At 38.9% G+C, this 22,350-nt stretch overlaps 2 long non-coding RNA genes across 2 annotated transcripts; both read right to left on the bottom strand.

The window, feature by feature from the left end:
* Positions 1-16,164: 16,164 nt before the first annotated feature.
* LOC127105699 (uncharacterized) lies at positions 16,165-19,224 on the bottom strand. Its single transcript, XR_007795108.1, has 6 exons — positions 18,890-19,224; positions 18,530-18,817; positions 18,145-18,251; positions 17,349-17,684; positions 17,182-17,259; positions 16,165-17,094 (listed from the first exon to the last, which is right to left on the bottom strand). It is a non-coding gene; the product is annotated as an uncharacterized LOC127105699 (long non-coding RNA).
* Positions 19,225-19,980: 756 nt separating this feature from the next.
* LOC127105700 (uncharacterized) lies at positions 19,981-22,189 on the bottom strand. The gene is made up of 3 exons (XR_007795109.1): positions 21,031-22,189; positions 20,344-20,892; positions 19,981-20,252 (listed from the first exon to the last, which is right to left on the bottom strand). It is a non-coding gene; the product is annotated as an uncharacterized LOC127105700 (long non-coding RNA).
* Between the last annotated feature and the right edge of the window lie 161 nt (positions 22,190-22,350).

Raw genomic sequence — 22,350 nt, 5'->3', positions numbered from 1 at the left:
AAATCAGATTGCCTGCCCACATGGCACGGACTCCCAGCAAACATCACCTACAGAGTAGGACTTATGCAATGAATGTCTAGGTCCTACTTCTCATGGCATCAATGATAAAGGTCTACCCTACTTCTCATGGCATCGGATAGTGCGGAAAAGTAAAAGGGTTAAGAAATATACCAAACGGATAGCAAATCCGTAATGAGCAAACAATGCAAAAAAACAGAAACCCAAAAAATCGCGTACAAGCTAGCATCAACCAAACCAAACGCAGTTAGAAGGCGGAACATAATCCATAATGCAAATGGACATCATCGACGAAAATAAATCGCAACAGCGTTGTTATACGCGAACCTGCATCACGTAAATACCAAACGAATATAGATAACAAACTATATTTCCTGAGAAATGGAAAACCAAGAATCAGTATGGAATAACGAACTCGCGGTAACATAGCTCGCGTAGAATAGCGAACCCGCTCCCACACAAATAAAGGGGAGTGCCTTCAATCACGCGCTTGGAACTTTCAATCGGTATACCTTGCACGTCTCAACAAACGCGTCAAAAATAACAAGAAAGAGTAAAACGGATCATATCTTTATCACAATCATAGAATAGAAGTGAGAGAGGTGCGAAAATAGTATGTAAACACAACAGAACAACGTCCGGGGCAGCCGCGTATTACCACTTGAGATGCGTGCAAAATTAATCCGAAAACGTATAAATTCAATCACAATGAACATCCACAAGCACACAAACATAAGCATATGCAAACAGGTAGGTGAGAATACAAAATTCACACAAAACGACACTTAAAATCGATAAAATCGGAAAATAAACGTCAAAAATCACTTACTCGGAACGTGACAAAAATCGCACGGTGACTAGCAAACGGGACAAGGAACCCAAAAACGAACTCGGTTCGGCCAAAACCCGAGTGAAAGCACGATTCTAAACCTTCTAAAAAAACAGAACCAAAAACGTGCAAAAGTGAAATTTTGAAATAAAAAATAAATCATACGAATGCTTCTGGAATCACTTACCGATGCGATTTCCATTATTACAAAATGCATACAAGTACTACGGATCAAAAATTATGAACAAATGTATACTTAAGCTCAACTTGATATGACATTTCAAATTAAATCCAAACTCATGGAAACAACAACAAACAACAACATTCAAAGAACGTAGCATCCACATAGAATAACGACGTACACAAATGGGATCGTCCGTGTAGGATAACGGAGAAGATGTAGCATGCGCATGGGATAGCGGTGCACACAAAATGCAATGTCTGTATAGGATAACGGAGATGAAATGTAGCAACCGTATGGAATAATCGGTTCAAAGGCGTCAACGCGTAACGCGAGCCAATGAACTACACGGACAAAAGTGCGGGGGTCGATTGCGGACCCTCTCCGCTTGCCTTCTCTTGAGGACTTATCAGGGGTATTGGGAAGGGGACACCTCTTTGGAGGTCTTTAGCACAACAAAAAACAAATAAATCAGATTGCCTGCCCACATGGCACGGACTCCCAGCAAACATCGCCTACAGAGTCGGACTTATGCAATGAATGTCTAGGTCCTACTTCTCATGGCATCAATGATAAATGTCTACCCTACTTCTCATGGCATCGGATAGTGCGAAAAAGTAAAAGGGTTAAGAAATATACCAAACGGATAGCAAATTCGTAATGAGCAAGCAATGCAGAAAAACAGAAACCCAGAGAATCGCATACAAGCTAGCATCAACCAGTTAGAAGGCGGAACATAATCCATAATGCAAATAGACACCATCGACGAAAATAAATCACAACGGCGTTGGAATACACGAACCTGCATCACGTAAATACAAAACGAATATAGATAACAAAGTACACTTCCTGAGAAATGGGAAACCAAGAATCCGTACGGAATATCGAACTCACGGTAACATAGCTCGCGCAGAATAGCGAACCCGCACCCCCACAAATAATGGGGAGTGCATTCAATCACGCACTTGGAACTTTCAATCGGTGTACCTTGCACATCTCAACAAATGCGTCAAAAATAACAAGTAAGAGTAAAACACATCATATATTTATCACAATCATAGAATAGAAGTGAGAGAGGTGCGAAAATAGTATGTAAACACAACGGAATAACGTCCAGGGCAGCTGCGTATTACCACTTGAGATACGTGCAAAATTAATCCGAAAACGTGCAAATTCAATCACAATGAACATCCACAAGCACACAAACATAAGCATATGCAAACAGGGAGGTGAGAATACAAAATACAAACAAAACGACACTTACAATCGATAAAATCGAAAAATAAACGTCAAAAATCACCTACTCGGAACGAGACAAAAATCGCACGGTGACTAGCAAACGAGACAAGGAACCCAAAAACGAACTCGGTTCAGCCAAAACCCAAGTGGAAGCACGACCTTTTAATCCTTTTAAAAAAACAGAACCAAAAATGTGCAAAAGTGAAATTCTGAAATCAAAAATAAATCATCTGAATGCTTCCGAAATCACTTACCGATGCGATTTCCATTATTACAAAATGCATGCAAGTGCTACGGATCAAAAGTTATGAACAAATGCATAATTGAGCTCAACTTGATATGACATTTCAAATTAAACTCAAACTCATGGAAACAACAACAAACAACAACATTCAAAGAACGTAACATCCGCATAGAATAATGGCGTACGCAAATTGGATCGTCCTTGTAGCATAACGGAGAAGATGTAGCATGCGCATGGGATAGCGGTGCACATAAAATGCAATGTTCGTATATGATAACGAAGATGAAACGTAGCAACCGTATGGGATAATCGCTTCAAAGGCGCCAACGTGTAACGCGAGCCAATGAACGACACGGACGAAAGTGCGGGGGTCGATTGCGGACCCTCTACGCTTGTCTTCTCTTGAGGACTTATCAGGGGTATTGGGAAGGGGACGCCTCTTTGGAGGTCTTTAGCATAAAAATAAACAAATAAATCAGATTGCCTGCCCACATGGCACGGACTCCCAGCAAACATCACCTACAGAGTAGGACTTATGCAATGAATGTCTAGGTCCTACTTCTCATGGCATCAATGATAAAGGTCTACCCTACTTCTCATGGCATCGGATAGTGCGGAAAAGTAAAAGGGTTAAGAAATATACCAAACGGATAGCAAATCCGTAATGAGCAAACAATGCAAAAAAACAGAAACCCAAAAAATCGCGTACAAGCTAGCATCAACCAAACCAAACGCAGTTAGAAGGCGGAACATAATCCATAATGCAAATGGACATCATCGACGAAAATAAATCGCAACAGCGTTGTTATACGCGAACCTGCATCACGTAAATACCAAACGAATATAGATAACAAACTATATTTCCTGAGAAATGGAAAACCAAGAATCAGTATGGAATAACGAACTCGCGGTAACATAGCTCGCGTAGAATAGCGAACCCGCTCCCACACAAATAAAGGGGAGTGCCTTCAATCACGCGCTTGGAACTTTCAATCGGTATACCTTGCACGTCTCAACAAACGCGTCAAAAATAACAAGAAAGAGTAAAACGGATCATATCTTTATCACAATCATAGAATAGAAGTGAGAGAGGTGCGAAAATAGTATGTAAACACAACAGAACAACGTCCGGGGCAGCCGCGTATTACCACTTGAGATGCGTGCAAAATTAATCCGAAAACGTATAAATTCAATCACAATGAACATCCACAAGCACACAAACATAAGCATATGCAAACAGGTAGGTGAGAATACAAAATTCACACAAAACGACACTTAAAATCGATAAAATCGGAAAATAAACGTCAAAAATCACTTACTCGGAACGTGACAAAAATCGCACGGTGACTAGCAAACGGGACAAGGAACCCAAAAACGAACTCGGTTCGGCCAAAACCCGAGTGAAAGCACGATTCTAAACCTTCTAAAAAACAGAACCAAAAACGTGCAAAAGTGAAATTTTGAAATAAAAAATAAATCATACGAATGCTTCTGGAATCACTTACCGATGCGATTTCCATTATTACAAAATGTATACAAGTACTACGGATCAAAAATTATGAACAAATGTATACTTAAGCTCAACTTGATATGACATTTCAAATTAAATCCAAACTCATGGAAACAACAACAAACAACAACATTCAAAGAACGTAGCATCCACATAGAATAACGACGTACACAAATGGGATCGTCCGTGTAGGATAACGGAGAAGATGTAACATGCGCATGGGATAGCGGTGCACACAAAATGCAATGTCGGTATAGGATAACGGAGATGAAATGTAGCAACCGTATGGAGTAATCGGTTTAAAGGCGTCAACGCGTAACGCGAGCCAATGAACTACACAGACAAAAGTACGGGGGTCGATTGCGGACCCTCTCCGCTTGCCTTCTCTTGAGGACTTATCAGGGGTATTGGGAAGGGGACACCTCTTTGGAGGTCTTTAGCACAACAAAAAACAAATAAATCAGATTGCCTGCCCACATGGCACGGACTCCCAGCAAACATCGCCTACAGAGTCGGATTTATGCAATGAATGTCTAGGTCCTACTTCTCATGGCATCAATGATAAATGTCTACCCTACTTCTCATGGCATCGGATAGTGCGGAAAAGTAAAAGGGTTAAGAAATATACCAAACGGATAGCAAATCCGTAATGAGCAAGCAATGCAGAAAAACAGAAACCCAGAGAATCGCATACAAGCTAGCATCAACCAGTTAGAAGGCGGAACATAATCCATAATGCAAATAGACACCATCGACGAAAATAAATCACAACGGCGTTGGAATACACGAACCTGCATCACGTAAATACAAAACGAATATAGATAACAAAGTACACTTCCTGAGAAATGGGAAACCAAGAATCCGTACGGAATATCGAACTCACGGTAACATAGCTCGCGCAGAATAGCGAACCCGCACCCCCACAAATAAAGGGGAGTGCATTCAATCACGCACTTGGAACTTTCAATCGGTGTACCTTGCACATCTCAACAAATGCGTCAAAAATAACAAGTAAGAGTAAAACACATCATATATTTATCACAATCATAGAATAGAAGTGAGAGAGGTGCGAAAATAGTATGTAAACACAACGGAATAACGTCCAGGGCAGCTGCGTATTACCACTTGAGATACGTGCAAAATTAATCCGAAAACGTGCAAATTCAATCACAATGAACATCCACAAGCACACAAACATAAGCATATGCAAACAGGGAGGTGAGAATACAAAATACAAACAAAACGACACTTACAATCGATAAAATCGAAAAATAAACGTCAAAAATCACCTACTCGGAACGAGACAAAAATCGCACGGTGACTAGCAAACGAGACAAGGAACCCAAAAACGAACTCGGTTCAGCCAAAACCCAAGTGGAAGCACGACCTTTTAATCCTTTTAAAAAAACAGAACCAAAAATGTGCAAAAGTGAAATTCTGAAATCAAAAATAAATCATCTGAATGCTTCCGAAATCACTTACCGATGCGATTTCCATTATTACAAAATGCATGCAAGTGCTACGGATCAAAAGTTATGAACAAATGCATAATTGAGCTCAACTTGATATGACATTTCAAATTAAACTCAAACTCATGGAAACAACAACAAACAACAACATTCAAAGAACGTAACATCCGCATAGATTAATGGCGTACGCAAATTGGATCGTCCTTGTAGCATAACGGAGAAGATGTAGCATGCGCATGGGATAGCGGTGCACATAAAATGCAATGTTCGTATATGATAACGAAGATGAAACGTAGCAACCGTATGGGATAATGGCTTCAAAGGCGCCAACGTGTAATGCGAGCCAATGTACGACACGGACGAAAGTGCGGGGGTCGATTGCGGACCCTCTACGCTTGTCTTCTCTTGAGGACTTATCAGGGGTATTGGGAAGGGGACGCCTCTTTGGAGGTCTTTAGCATAAAAATAAACAAATAAATCAGATTGCCTGCCCACATGGCACGGACTCCCAGCAAACATCACCTACAGAGTAGGACTTATGCAATGAATGTCTAGGTCCTACTTCTCATGGCATCAATGATAAATGTCTACCCTACTTCTCATGGCATTGGATAGTGCGGAAAAGTAAAAGGGTTAAGAAATATACCAAACGGATAGCAAATCCGTAATGAGCAAGCAATGCAAAAAACAGAAACCCAAAAATCGCATACAAGCTAGCATCAACCAAACCAAACGCAGTTAGAAGGCGGAACATAATCCATAATGCAAATGGACATCATCGACGAAAATAAATCGCAACAGCGTTGTTATACGCGAACCTGCATCACGTAAATACCAAACGAATATAGATAACAAACTATATTTCCTGAGAAATGGAAAACCAAGAATCAGTATGGAATAACGAACTCGCGGTAACATAGCTCGCGTAGAATAGCGAACCCGCTCCCACACAAATAAAGGGGAGTGCCTTCAATCACGCGCTTGGAACTTTCAATCGGTATACCTTGCACGTCTCAACAAACGCGCCAAAAATAACAAGAAAGAGTAAAACGGATCATATCTTTATCACAATCATAGAATAGAAGTGAGAGAGGTGCGAAAATAGTATGTAAACACAACAGAACAACGTCCGGGGCAGACGCGTATTACCACTTGAGATGCATGCAAAATTAATCCGAAAACGTATAAATTCAATCACAATGAACATCCACAAGCACACAAACATAAGCATATGCAAACAGGTAGGTGAGAATACAAAATTCACACAAAACGACACTTAAAATCGATAAAATCGGAAAATAAACGTCAAAAATCACTTACTCGGAACGTGACAAAAATTTGACAGTGACTAGCAAACGGGACAAGGAACCCAAAAACGAATTCGGTTCGGCCAAAACCAGAGTGAAAGCACGATTCTAAACCTTCTAAAAAACAGAACCAAAAACGTGCAAAAGTGAAATTTTGAAATAAAAAATAAATCATACGAATGCTTCTGGAATCACTTACCGATGCGATTTCCATTATTACAAAATGTATACAAGTACTACGGATCAAAAATTATGAACAAATGTATACTTAAGCTCAACTTGATATGACATTTCAAATTAAATCCAAACTCATGGAAACAACAACAAACAACAACATTCAAAGAACGTAGCATCCACATAGAATAACGACGTACACAAATGGGATCGTCCGTGTAGGATAACGGAGAAGATGTAGCATGCGCATGGGATAGCGGTGCACACAAAATGCAATGTCCGTATAGGATAACGGAGATGAAATGTAGCAACCGTATGGAGTAATCGGTTCAAAGGCGTCAACGCGTAACGCGAGCCAATGAACTACACGGACAAAAGTGCGGGGGTCGATTGCGGACCCTCTCCGCTTGCCTTCTCTTGAGGACTTATCAGGGGTATTGGGAAGGGGACACCTCTTTGGAGGTCTTTAGCACAACAAAAAACAAATAAATCAGATTGCCTGCCCACATGGCACGGACTCCCAGCAAACATCGCCTACAGAGTCGGATTTATGCAATGAATGTCTAGGTCCTACTTCTCATGGCATCAATGATAAATGTCTACCCTACTTCTCATGGCATCGGATAGTGCGGAAAAGTAAAAGGGTTAAGAAATATACCAAACGGATAGCAAATCCGTAATGAGCAAGCAATGCAGAAAAACAGAAACCCAGAGAATCGCATACAAGCTAGCATCAACCAGTTAGAAGGCGGAACATAATCCATAATGCAAATAGACACCATCGACGAAAATAAATCACAACGGCGTTGGAATACACGAACCTGCATCACGTAAATACAAAACGAATATAGATAACAAAGTACACTTCCTGAGAAATGGGAAACCAAGAATCCGTACGGAATATCGAACTCACGGTAACATAGCTCGCGCAGAATAGCGAACCCGCACCCCCACAAATAAAGGGGAGTGCATTCAATCACGCACTTGGAACTTTCAATCGGTGTACCTTGCACATCTCAACAAATGCGTCAAAAATAACAAGTAAGAGTAAAACACATCATATATTTATCACAATCATAGAATAGAAGTGAGAGAGGTGCGAAAATAGTATGTAAACACAACGGAATAACGTCCAGGGCAGCTGCGTATTACCACTTGAGATACGTGCAAAATTAATCCGAAAACGTGCAAATTCAATCACAATGAACATCCACAAGCACACAAACATAAGCATATGCAAACAGGGAGGTGAGAATACAAAATACAAACAAAACGACACTTACAATCGATAAAATCGAAAAATAAACGTCAAAAATCACCTACTCGGAACGAGACAAAAATCGCACGGTGACTAGCAAACGAGACAAGGAACCCAAAAACGAACTCGGTTCAGCCAAAACCCAAGTGGAAGCACGACCTTTTAATCCTTTTAAAAAAACAGAACCAAAAATGTGCAAAAGTGAAATTCTAAAATCAAAAATAAATCATCTGAATGCTTCCGAAATCACTTACTGATGCGATTTCCATTATTACAAAATGCATGCAAGTGCTACGGATCAAAAGTTATGAACAAATGCATAATTGAGCTCAACTTGATATGACATTTCAAATTAAACTCAAACTCATGGAAACAACAACAAACAACAACATTCAAAGAACGTAACATCCGCATAGATTAATGGCATACGCAAATTGGATCGTCCTTGTAGCATAACGGAGAAGATGTAGCATGCGCATGGGATAGCGGTGCACATAAAATGCAATGTTCGTATATGATAACGGAGATGAAACGTAGCAACAGTATGGGATAATCGCTTCAAAGGCGCCAACGTGTAACGCGAGCCAATGTACGACACGGACGAAAGTGCGGGGGTCGATTGCGGACCCTCTACGCTTGTCTTCTCTTGAGGACTTATCAGGGGTATTGGGAAGGGGACGCCTCTTTGGAGGTCTTTAGCATAAAAATAAACAAATAAATCAGATTGCCTGCCCACATGGCACGGACTCCCAGCAAACATCACCTACAGAGTAGGACTTATGCAATGAATGTCTAGGTCCTACTTCTCATGGCATCAATGATAAAGGTCTACCCTACTTCTCATGGCATCGGATAGTGCGGAAAAGTAAAAGGGTTAAGAAATATACCAAACGGATAGCAAATCCGTAATGAGCAAACAATGCAAAAAAACAGAAACCCAAAAAATCGCGTACAAGCTAGCATCAACCAAACCAAACGCAGTTAGAAGGCGGAACATAATCCATAATGCAAATGGACATCATCGACGAAAATAAATCGCAACAGCGTTGTTATACGCGAACCTGCATCACGTAAATACCAAACGAATATAGATAACAAACTATATTTCCTGAGAAATGGAAAACCAAGAATCAGTATGGAATAACGAACTCGCGGTAACATAGCTCGCGTAGAATAGCGAACCCGCTCCCACACAAATAAAGGGGAGTGCCTTCAATCACGCGCTTGGAACTTTCAATCGGTATACCTTGCACGTCTCAACAAACGCGTCAAAAATAACAAGAAAGAGTAAAACGGATCATATCTTTATCACAATCATAGAATAGAAGTGAGAGAGGTGCGAAAATAGTATGTAAACACAACAGAACAACGTCCGGGGCAGACGCGTATTACCACTTGAGATGCGTGCAAAATTAATCCGAAAACGTATAAATTCAATCACAATGAACATCCACAAGCACACAAACATAAGCATATGCAAACAGGTAGGTGAGAATACAAAATTCACACAAAACGACACTTAAAATCGATAAAATCGGAAAATAAACGTCAAAAATCACTTACTCGGAACGTGACAAAAATCGCACGGTGACTAGCAAACGGGACAAGGAACCCAAAAACGAACTCGGTTCGGCCAAAACCCGAGTGAAAGCACGATTCTAAACCTTCTAAAAAAACAAAACCAAAAACGTGCAAAAGTGAAATTTTGAAATAAAAAATAAATCATACGAATGCTTCTGGAATCACTTACCGATGCGATTTCCATTATTACAAAATGCATACAAGTACTACGGATCAAAAATTATGAACAAATGTATACTTAAGCTCAACTTGATATGACATTTCAAATTAAATCCAAACTCATGGAAACAACAACAAACAACAACATTCAAAGAACGTAGCATCCACATAGAATAACGACGTACACAAATGGGATCGTCCGTGTAGGATAACGGAGAAGATGTAGCATGCGCATGGGATAGCGGTGCGCACAAAATGCAATGTCCGTATAGGATAACGGAGATGAAATGTAGCAACCGTATGGAGTAATCGGTTCAAAGGCGTCAACGCGTAACGCGAGCCAATGAACTACACGGACAAAAGTGCGGGGGTCGATTGCGGACCCTCTTCGCTTGCCTTCTCTTGAGAACTTATCAGGGGTATTGGGAAGGGGACACCTCTTTGGAGGTCTTTAGCACAACAACAAACAAATAAATCAGATTGCCTGCCCACATGGCACGGACTCCCAGCAAACATCGCCTACAGAGTCGGATTTATGCAATGAATGTCTAGGTCCTACTTCTCATGGCATCAATGATAAATGTCTACCCTACTTCTCATGGCATCGGATAGTGCGAAAAAGTAAAAGGGTTAAGAAATATACCAAACGGATAGCAAATCCGTAATGAGCAAGCAATGCAGAAAAACAGAAACCCAGAGAATCGCATACAAGCTAGCATCAACCAGTTAGAAGGCGGAACATAATCCATAATGCAAATAGACACCATCGACGAAAATAAATCACAACGGCGTTGGAATACACGAACCTGCATCACGTAAATACAAAACGAATATAGATAACAAAGTACACTTCCTGAGAAATGGGAAACCAAGAATCCGTACGGAATATCAAACTCACGGTAACATAGCTCGCGCAGAATAGCGAACCCGCACCCCCACAAATAAAGGGGAGTGCATTCAATCACGCACTTGGAACTTTCAATCGGTGTACCTTGCACATCTCAACAAATGCGTCAAAAATAACAAGTAAGAGTCAAAAACATAATATATTTATCACAATCATAGAATAGAAGTGAGAGAGGTGCGAAAATAGTATGTAAACACAACGGAATAACATCCAGGGCAGCTGCGTATTACCACTTGAGATACGTGCAAAATTAATCTGAAAACGTGCAAATTCAATCACAATGAACATCCACAAGCACAAAAACATAAGCATATGCAAACAGGGAGGTGAGAATACAAAATACAAACAAAACGACACTTACAATCGATAAAATCGAAAAATAAACGTCAAAAATCACCTACTCGGAACGAGACAAAAATCGCACGGTGACTAGCAAACGAGACAAGGAACCCAAAAACGAACTCGGTTCAGCCAAAACCCAAGTGGAAGCACGACCTTTTAATCCTTTTAAAAAAACAGAACCAAAAATGTGCAAAGTGAAATTCTGAAATCAAAAATAAATCATCTGAATGCTTCCGAAATCACTTACCGATGCAATTTCCATTATTACAAAATGCATGCAAGTGCTACGGATCAAAAGTTATGAACAAATGCATAATTGAGATCAACTTGATATGACATTTCAAATTAAACTCAAACTCATGGAAGCAACAACAAACAACAACATTAAAAGAACGTAACATCCGCATAGAATAATGGCGTACGCAAATTGGATCATCCTTGTAGCATAACGGAGAAGATGTAGCATGCGCATGGGATAGCGGTGCACATAAAATGCAATGTCCGTATATGATAACGGAGATGAAACGTAGCTACCGTATGGGATAATGGCTTCAAAGGCGCCAACGTGTAATGCGAGCCAATGTACGACACGGACGAAAGTGCGGGGGTCGATTGCGGACCCTCTACGCTTGTCTTCTCTTGAGGACTTATCAGGGGTATTGGGAAGGGGACGCCTCTTTGGAGGTCTTTAGCATAAAAATAAACAAATAAATCAGATTGCCTGCCCACATGGCACGGACTCCCAGCAAACATCACCTACAGAGTAGGACTTATGCAATGAATGTCTAGGTCCTACTTCTCATGGCATCAATGATAAAGGTCTACCCTACTTCTCATGGCATCGGATAGTGCGGAAAAGTAAAAGGGTTAAGAAATATACCAAACGGATAGCAAATCTGTAATGAGAAAACAATGCAAAAAAACAGAAACCCAAAAAATCGCGTACAAGCTAGCATCAACCAAACCAAACGCAGTTAGAAGGCGGAACATAATCCATAATGCAAATGGACATCATCGATGAAAATAAATCGCAACAGCATTGTTATACGCGAACCTGCATCACGTAAATACCAAACGAATATAGATAACAAACTATATTTCCTGAGAAATGGAAAACCAAGAATCAGTATGGAATAACGAACTCGCGGTAACATAGCTCGCGTAGAATAGCGAACCCGCTCCCACACAAATAAAGGGGAGTGCATTCAATCACGCGCTTGGAACTTTTAATCGGTATACCTTGCACGTCTCAACAAACGCGTCTAAAATAACAAGAAAGAGTAAAACGAATCATATCTTTACCACAATCATAGAATAGAAGTGAGAGAGGTGCGAAAATAGTATGTAAACACAACAGAACAACGTCCGGGGTAGCCGCGTATTACCACTTGAGATGCGTGCAAAATTAATCCGAAAACGTATAAATTCAATCACAATGAACATCCACAAGCACACAAACATAAGCATATGCAAACAGGTAGGTGAGAATACAAAATTCACACAAAACGACACTTAAAATCGATAAAATCGGAAAATAAACGTCAAAAATCACTTACTCGGAACGTGACAAAAATCGCACGGTGACTAGCAAACGGGACAAGGAACCCAAAAACGAATTCGGTTCGGCCAAAACCCGAGTGAAAACACGATTCTAAACCTTCTAAAAAAACAAAACCAAAAACGTGCAAAAGTGAAATTTTGAAATAAAAAATAAATCATACGAATGCTTCTGGAATCAGTTACCGATGCGATTTCCATTATTACAAAATGCATACAAGTACTACGGATCAAAAATTATGAACAAATGTATACTTAAGCTCAACTTGATATGACATTTCAAATTAAATCCAAACTCATGGAAACAACAACAAACAACAACATTCAAAGAACGTAGCATCTACATAGAATAACGACGTACACAAATGGGATCGTCCGTGTAGGATAACGGAGAAGATGTAGCATGCGCATGGGATAGCGGTGCGCACAAAATGCAATGTCCGTATAAGATAACGGAGATGAAATGTAGCAACCGTATGGAGTAATCGGTTCAAAGGCGTCAACGCATAACGCGAGCCAATGAACTACACGGACAAAAGTGCGGGGGTAGATTGCGGACCCTCTTCGCTTGCCTTCTCTTGAGAACTTATCAGGGGTATTGGGAAGGGGACACCTCTTTGGAGATCTTTTGCACAACAACAAACAAATAAATCAGATTGCCTGCCCACATGGCACGGACTCCCAGCAAACATCGCCTACAGAGTCGGATTTATGCAATGAATGTCTAGGTCCTACTTCTCATGGCATCAATGATAAATGTCTACCCTACTTCTCATGGCATCGGATAGTGCGAAAAAGTAAAAGGGTTAAGAAATATACCAAACGGATAGTAAATCCGTAATGAGCAAGCAATGCAGAAAAACAGAAACCCAGAGAATCGCATACAAGCTAGCATCAACCAGTTAGAAGGCGGAACATAATCCATAATGCAAATAGACACCATCGACGAAAATAAATCACAATGGCGTTGGAATACACGAACCTGCATCACGTAAATACAAAACGAAAATAGATAACAAAGTACACTTCCTGAGAAATGGGAAACCAAGAATCCGTACGGAATATCAAACTCACGGTAACATAGCTCGCACAGAATAGCGAACCCGCACCCCCACAAATAAAGGGGAGTGCATTCAATCACGCACTTGAAACTTTCAATCGGTGTACCTTGCACATCTCAACAAATGCGTCAAAAATAACAAGTAAGAGTCAAAAACATAATATATTTATCACAATCATAGAATAGAAGTGAGAGAGGTGCGAAAATAGTATGTAAACACAACGGAATAACATCCAGGGCAGCTGCATTTTACCACTTGAGATACGTGCAAAATTAATCTGAAAACGTGCAAATTCAATCACAATGAACATCCACAAGCACAAAAACATAAGCATATGCAAACAGGGAGGTGAGAATACAAAATACAAACAAAACGACACTTACAGTCGATAAAATCGAAAAAGAAACGTCAAAAATCACCTACTCGGAACGAGACAAAAATCGCACGGTGACTAGCAAACGAGACAAGGAACCCAAAAACGAACTCGGTTCAGCCAAAACCCAAGTGGAAGCACGACCTTTTAATCCTTTTAAAAAAACAGAACCAAAAATGTGCAGAAGTGAAATTCTGAAATCAAAAATAAATCATCTGAATGCTTCCGAAATCACTTACCGATGCAATTTCCATTATTACAAAATGCATGCAAGTGCTACGGATCAAAAGTTATGAACAAATGCATAATTGAGATCAACTTGATATGACATTTCAAATTAAACTCAAACTCATGGAAGCAACAACAAACAACAACATTAAAAGAACGTAACATCCGCATAGAATAATGGCGTACGCAAATTGGATCATCCTTGTAGCATAACGGAGAAGATGTAGCATGCGCATGGGATAGCGGTGCACATAAAATGCAATGTCCGTATATGATAACGAAGATGAAACGTAGCAACCGTATGGGATAATGGCTTCAAAGGCGCCAACGTGTAATGCGAGCCAATGTACGACACGGACGAAAGTGCGGGGGTCGATTGCGGACCCTCTACGCTTGTCTTCTCTTGAGGACTTATCAGGGGTATTGGGAAGGGGACGCCTCTTTGGAGGTCTTTAGCATAAAAATAAACAAATAAATCAGATTGCCTGCCCACATGGCACGGACTCCCAGCAAACATCACCTACAGAGTAGGACTTATGCAATGAATGTCTAGGTCCTACTTCTCATGGCATCAATGATAAATGTCTACCCTACTTCTCATGGCATTGGATAGTGCGGAAAATTAAAAGGGTTAAGAAATATACCAAACGGATAGCAAATCCGTAATGAGCAAGCAATGCAGAAAAACAGAAACCTAGAGAATCGCATACAAGCTAGCATCAACCAAACCAAACGCAGTTAGAAGGCGGAACATAATCCATAATGCAAATGGACATCATCGATGAAAATAAATCGCAACAGCGTTGTTATACGCGAACCTGCATCACGTAAATACCAAACGAATATAGATAACAAACTATATTTTCTGAGAAATGGAAAACCAAGAATCAGTATGGAATAACGAACTCGCGGTAACATAGCTCGCGTAGAATAGCGAACCCGCTCCCACACAAATAAAGGGGAGTGCCTTCAATCACGCGCTTGGAACTTTCAATCGGTATACCTTCCACGTCTCAACAAACGCGTCAAAAATAACAAGAAAGAGTAAAACGGATCATATCTTTATCACAATCATAGAATAGAAGTGAGAGAGGTGCGAAAATAGTATGTAAACACAACAGAACAACGTCCGGGGCAGCCGCATATTACCACTTGAGATGCGTGCAAAACTAATCCGAAAACATATAAATTCAATCCAAATGAACATCCACAAGCACACAAACATAAGCATATGCAAACAGGTAGGTGAGAATACAAAATTCACACAAAACGACACTTAAAATCGATAAAATCGGAAAATAAACGTCAAAAATCACTTACTCGGAACGTGACAAAAATCGCACGGTGACTAGCAAACGGGACAAGGAACCCAAAAACGAACTCGGTTCGGCCAAAACCCGAGTGAAAGCACGATTCTAAACCTTCTAAAAAAACAGAATCAAAAACGTGCAAAAGTGAAATTTTGAAATAAAAAATAAATCGTACGAATGCTTCTGGAATCACTTACCGATGCGATTTCCATTATTACAAAATGCATACAAGTACTACGGATCAAAAATTATGAACAAATGTATACTTAAGCTCAACTTGATATGACATTTCAAATTAAATCCAAACTCATGGAAACAACAACAAACAACAACATTCAAATAACGTAGCATCCACATAGAATAACGACGTACACAAATGGGATCGTCCGTGTAGGATAACGGAGAAGATGTAGCATGCGCATGGGATAGCGGTGCACACAAAATGCAATGTCCGTATAGGATAACGGAGATGAAATGTAGCAACCGTATGGAGTAATCGGTTCAAAGGCGTCAACGCGTAACGCGAGCCAATGAATTACACGGACAAAAATGCGGGGGTCGATTGCGGACCCTCTCCGCTTGCCTTCTCTTGAGGACTTATCAGGGGTATTGGGAATGGGACACCTCTTTGGAGGTCTTTAGCACAACAAATAACAAATAAATCAGATTGCCTGCCCACATGGCACGGACTCTCAGCAAACATCGCCTACAGAGTCAGACTTATGCAATGAATGTCTAGGTGCTACTTCTCATGGCATCAATGATATATGTCTACCCTACTTCTCATGGCATTGGATAGTGCGGAAAAGTAAAAGGGTTAAGAAATATACCAAACGGATAGCAAATCCGTAATGAGCAAGCAATGCAGAAAAACAGAAACCCAGAGAATCGCATACAAGGTAGCATCAACCAGTTGGAAGGCGGAACATAATCCATAATGCAAATAGATACCATCGACGAAAATAAATCACAACGGCGTTGGAATACACGAACCTGCATCACGTAAATACAAAATGAATATAGATAACAAAGTACACTTCCTTTACGTCTTTGTGGGTTCAGTCTTTCGGTTCATATCAACTACCGCAACGCACAAACTTCAACAAATGCTTCATCGCGCGGCTACGACTGAATCTGCGTCACGAATGAGGGTCTTCTGCGTAACCAAATTGATTATGTAAAACTCTCACGGATCCTTAAGAGAAGATTAAAGAGTGGTGTGATTGTGTGAAGTTCTTGAAGTCTACACTTTGAGAAAAGCAGACACGTCTCAATTTAGCCAAGAAAGAGGTGCAGATGTACTACATAAGCATTAAAACTGAAGCTCTCCTAGTACTTGTAATCCTTCTGCAAAATTCGAAAAACAGCATTAAATGCAAAGTACTTGTAATCCCATGAATCATCAAATGTACAAAATGCAAAATTCAAACGTACATTCAAGGAAAAAATGACCATTTAAATGCAAAGGTTCCAATTCCACTATACATTCATAGCCTCTCTCCCATGAATCATCTAGCAAAGTGTCCACAACAATCATCTAATCAATTTTCAAAATAATATGACCTCTACAAGGAACTCACAAAGAAATGAGATAAAAAGACCTTAGAAGAGATCATCAGATTAAAGTACAACAACCAACTGCAGTCTTTTGGACTCAATTAGACTCCCCTTTTTGCCAAGTTCTTGCATCTGTTGCAGATTATAGTTTTATAGTCTCTCTTCTATGAAACATCAAGCAAAATGTCCTCCATAAATATCTAAGAAGTTTTCATTGTACATATTCCGTGTGACACGTTCAGGGAACTCGCAAAGAAATCAAGAAAAAAAGAGTGTAATATATACAAGGAAACACGAAGAATTAATAGTAGAGTAGAGATCACCATATGAAAATACAACAACACAACCAATTGCAATCTCTTCTGCTCAATTAGGCTCCCCTAATAGTAGAGTAGAGATCACCAGTTGCAGATTCACAGTTGCAGATTCACCAAGGGATACCCATATAGGAGAGGATTTTTAGTTTTAGTACAAATACAAAGAATAAAAATGTAAAAAGATAAAATAAATTACAACAAAGAAAGTGGCAAATCAACAAAACAAAAAATATGGAGAAAAAAAAACTGCAGAATTCCTTATCCTTGGGATAGAGATGTTCTCTAGAATTAGGTAAGATTTCTTGTATGTGCTTCCAACTAAAACATTACACACCATTAGAGGACAATTATTCCAAATACCAAAATAAATGTACATCTTCTCTACGTTACTTCTTTTCATCTAAAAGATGGTCATTGAATAAACCAAACAAATGTATTAGTCCTTATTTAACTTTTATAAACATTTTTTTATCTATTAACAGACAAGCAAATATGAAAATATATATCACAAAATTAAACTTACCTCCAATTTGATGCACTAGTCTCAGACAGCTGGGATGGCGACTTCTTGATCTTGAATTTTAGCCTTATCTCCAATTTGATGCACTAGGCCTTCGACAACTCTTAAAACTTAAAATTTGATGCAAAGTATTAACTCTTAATATAACCTAAAAACCTACTTGTAAAATGAAAACTATCCAAATTTTATAAATTCTACTTAGGCTATAACTCTAAGCAATATGGTTGTATTTAATTAAGTGTTTATAGCATAAGTTGAAGTTATTTAATAGCATTATATCTAATGTTCTTTATTGGCTGTATTTAATTAATGAAAGCATATAGGAATTCATTGTTCATATCAACATCTATGGAAATGGAAAAAAAAAAATACAAAAATTGAAAAGTACCGTAACAGCGCCAGCAGTGACACCAAACCATGAGTAGACAAGAGTAGCACCAGCTAACTCAACCTCACCGAAGTGACCAACAATCATTAAAGAAACCATAGTGATTGAGTAGTATAATAATTTTGTAAGAATCATTGGTAGTGAAAACATGAGTTGATGTTTTGCCTCCTCGATGTCCAAGATTTATTCCACCATTTATGTTGCATGCAAATTAGGTGTTGATGTGCCATCTGGAATGCTACTTGTTGCCATGTGAACTATCTTACTCTTATCATCTCTTCATTTGTTCTATATGATAATCTATTTATCTAATAACAGACAAACAAATATGAAAATGTATACCACAAAATTTAACCTTACCTGCACAAATCTCAGATAGCTGGGATGCCTACTTCTTGATCTTGAATTTTAGCCTTATCTCCAATTTGATGCACAAGTATAGGCCTTCGACAACTCTTAAAACTTCCGCATACTTCACAAAACTCCAAACGCCTTGCTCCATCTCTTTAAAAAAAATTCAAAAACAAATCACAGTGGTGTGTATAACCACATCGAGAACTCAGTCAAAAAAGCAATTGAATAGATGACGGAGATCTAGTAAAAAACGCAGCTTAACCGAATCCCTTTTTTTACCAGCACTTAGTACTCCAAGACATAAAAATATATGAAATGAGATAATTTAACGCCGCTTTGGCCTTCCCTTACCAGTGGCATTTTAAAAACGTCCGTTGAATCACATTCTATGACAATATCAAATAAACATCAGTTAACACTCTAGGATAAGCCATGAAACTAAATGAAGAACTAGGCCAACCATGAAGTAAGGCTCTTGCCTAATATATGATTAGGGGTAAAGCCGTTTACTGAACAGAGCTCAATTTAGCATAGGAGATTCTTATAAAAATCACATACAGTAATACCTCCTTATGAAATCATGTCACAACAAGCTATCCAAAATCTTTCATCCTGAATAAACATAAATCCCATATATTCTGCTAATAGCATTGTAAGTAAGCACAAAGAGAAACCATGGTGAACAAACATGTGCATGATAACATTAGTTAACAAAGGCAGTTCCAAATTCTCCAAACCAAATGACAGGTCGCAGGAATAAAGTGATTTCACCAAGCTATTCCAAATTACTACATCTACAGAAAATCATGCTCATTATGCTGAAAAAATAGAACAGTAGCCATTTGCATCATTATGATATACAACAGTAGCCATTTGCGGATTATGTGTTATATGCAAGAAAGAAATCTCATGTTTTATCACAAAGCAGAATGCAAAGTATGTGAACCTATTATGCCTACCATGGGTTTCAAAGCTAACCTACATTTCTAGGCTATCACCGCTGTAACATCCACAGCTGAAAACTCAAATGATCTGCCAAAAGTAGAGGCTAAGTATCAAATCAAACAAAGATGATGCACCACAACCTACAAAAAGATGATGATTCATTGGCACAAATTTCCCATCCAATTTGCAATGACATGTACTCATATGAAATGACACAGCTTCGGTCTCCTCTAAATATAAAGGAGTCCTTTGGCCGGCCAACTGTAACGAAGAGGATAACTTCTTATGAGGAGTATCATAATCATAAATAATAAATAAATAAATAAACACAACTGAAAAAAGAAAAATATAGCAAAACAAACACATCTTAGTCAAGAAAGAGATGGACATGTCCTACATAACCACAAATACTGAAGCCCTCCTTCTGCAAAACACAAAAATTAACATTTCTTCAATACACTTGCATAGGACGCCTATATTCCAAATCAAGTGTATATTTAACAAAAAAAATTGACCTGTTAAATGCAAAGGTTCAAATTCCACGAAATTCATAGCCTTTCTCCAATGAATCAAGCAAAATGTCCAAGACATTCATCTAAGCGGTTCCCACAGTACATATTCCATGTGACGCCTACCTGAAGCTCACCAAGAAATCGTGAAAACAAGATCTTAATATATACAAGTAAACATGAAGAATCGATAGTCATAGTAGAGATCACCAGATGAAAGTCATGTACTTGCTCCAGTTGCAGACTCTATGAGGGATACCCATATGGGAGAGATGATTTTTAGTTTCATAGCTTCTCTCCCATGAAACATCCAGTAGAATGTCCGCGACAATCATCTAAGCAGTTTTCACAATACATATTCCATGTGACACCTACAGGGAACTCACGAAGATAGCGAGAAAATAAGATCTTAATATATACAAAGAAACATGAAGAATTAATAGTCATAGTAGAGATCACTAACTAAAAGTACAACAACAACAACAAAAACCAATTGCAGCCTCTTGTGCTCAATTAGGCTCCACTTATGCCAGGTTCTTGCACCAATTGCAGATTCTGTGAGGGACACCCATATGGAAGAAAAATTCAGTTTTAGCCTTATATATCAGATATGCAAGAATAAAAATGAATAAGAAAAAAAGAAATTGTAACGAAGAAAGTGGAAAATCAACAAAACAAAAAGATGCAAAAAACCTGCAGAATTCCTTATCCTCGAGATAGAAATGTATTCTAGAATATGGTATGGTTTCTTGTATGCCTTCAACTAAAACAAGACACACCATTAGAGGACCTCTCTGCCTGCAGCTAGAATGTGAACCTACGCCTGCCACAAGTGTCAACATCCAGATAAAAGACTAAGGATCTTACAAAAGGAGATGTTGAGTATCAAAGTTAAATTAAGATTGAAATGTGAATAGTATTAGTAGAGATGACCAAAATAGGGCATAGCAACAAAGTATGAACATTGCCAACAAAAGATGAGGATTCATTGGAACAAATTTCCATCCAACTCAAGAGACCATGTAATGATAATTTTGGTTTCATCCTAATACAGAAGAGTCTTTGGGCAACTGCAATGTATCATAATCATCATTAATCACAAATAAAAACATCATAATAGAAGAATGCAGCACAAAAGTTAATTTCTCCCCAACCAACCAATCACCATAACTTGTAATGAAATCCTCAACTTGGGAAAAGAAAAAAAGTAATTCCATAATCTTGTATTCTAATTCAGACTATAACCTAAGTTCCTTGTGTATAGACATGTACAAAAGCTTCATTACGTGAAGAAATACAAAAATCAACATCATCTTGTAAGAAAAAAAAGATAACCCCAGAATGAATGAGAGAGTGTGAAAATCTAAGCACAAACTTGCATAATAGAAGAATTAGAAGGTATGGTGTAGAAATGTTCAAATCTATGTTTAGATCACCAAATTAAGGATAGCAGCCAAATATTCAGCCAGCCAAACATGATGCCTTGTTAATTAGTTCACACCGCAGGGGCACTCATCTCCAAATTCAGACCGTAAACTAAACACATGCATTACTTTACTTGTACTCATACCAAATGATACATGTATAGATATATTTACTGTGACAAATACTAAAGATAAAGACTTAATGAAGAATTTTGATTTATCTATCCTGGAGTTGTTCTCTGTTCATGTCAATTGTATAAGACTCATGGAAGAAATTTGATTCGTCAATCGGGAGACTCTAATAATCAAGACCACTAAACTAACTGCAAAACGGATTGGATGTGTCGCAATCGTCAAAATAATTATGTAAAAATTCTCACAGATCTTTAAAGAAGATTAAAGAGAGGAGATTATTTGAAGTTCTTGATGTCTACACTTTGAGAAAAGCAGACACGTCTCAATTTAGCCAAGAAAGAGGTGCAGATGTACTACATAAGCATAAATACTAAAGCTCTCCTAATACCTGTATTTCTTCTGCAAAATACAAAAAAAACAGCATTACCTCATTACTCTCTCCCATGAATCATAA

The sequence above is a fragment of the Lathyrus oleraceus genome, chromosome 7 (genome assembly GCF_024323335.1).
Source record: "Lathyrus oleraceus cultivar Zhongwan6 chromosome 7, CAAS_Psat_ZW6_1.0, whole genome shotgun sequence".
In the NCBI taxonomy this organism is placed as follows: Eukaryota; Viridiplantae; Streptophyta; class Magnoliopsida; order Fabales; family Fabaceae; genus Lathyrus; species Lathyrus oleraceus.
Note: the sequence above shows the minus strand (reverse complement) of the source record. Positions and strands in the feature narration are given on the sequence as shown.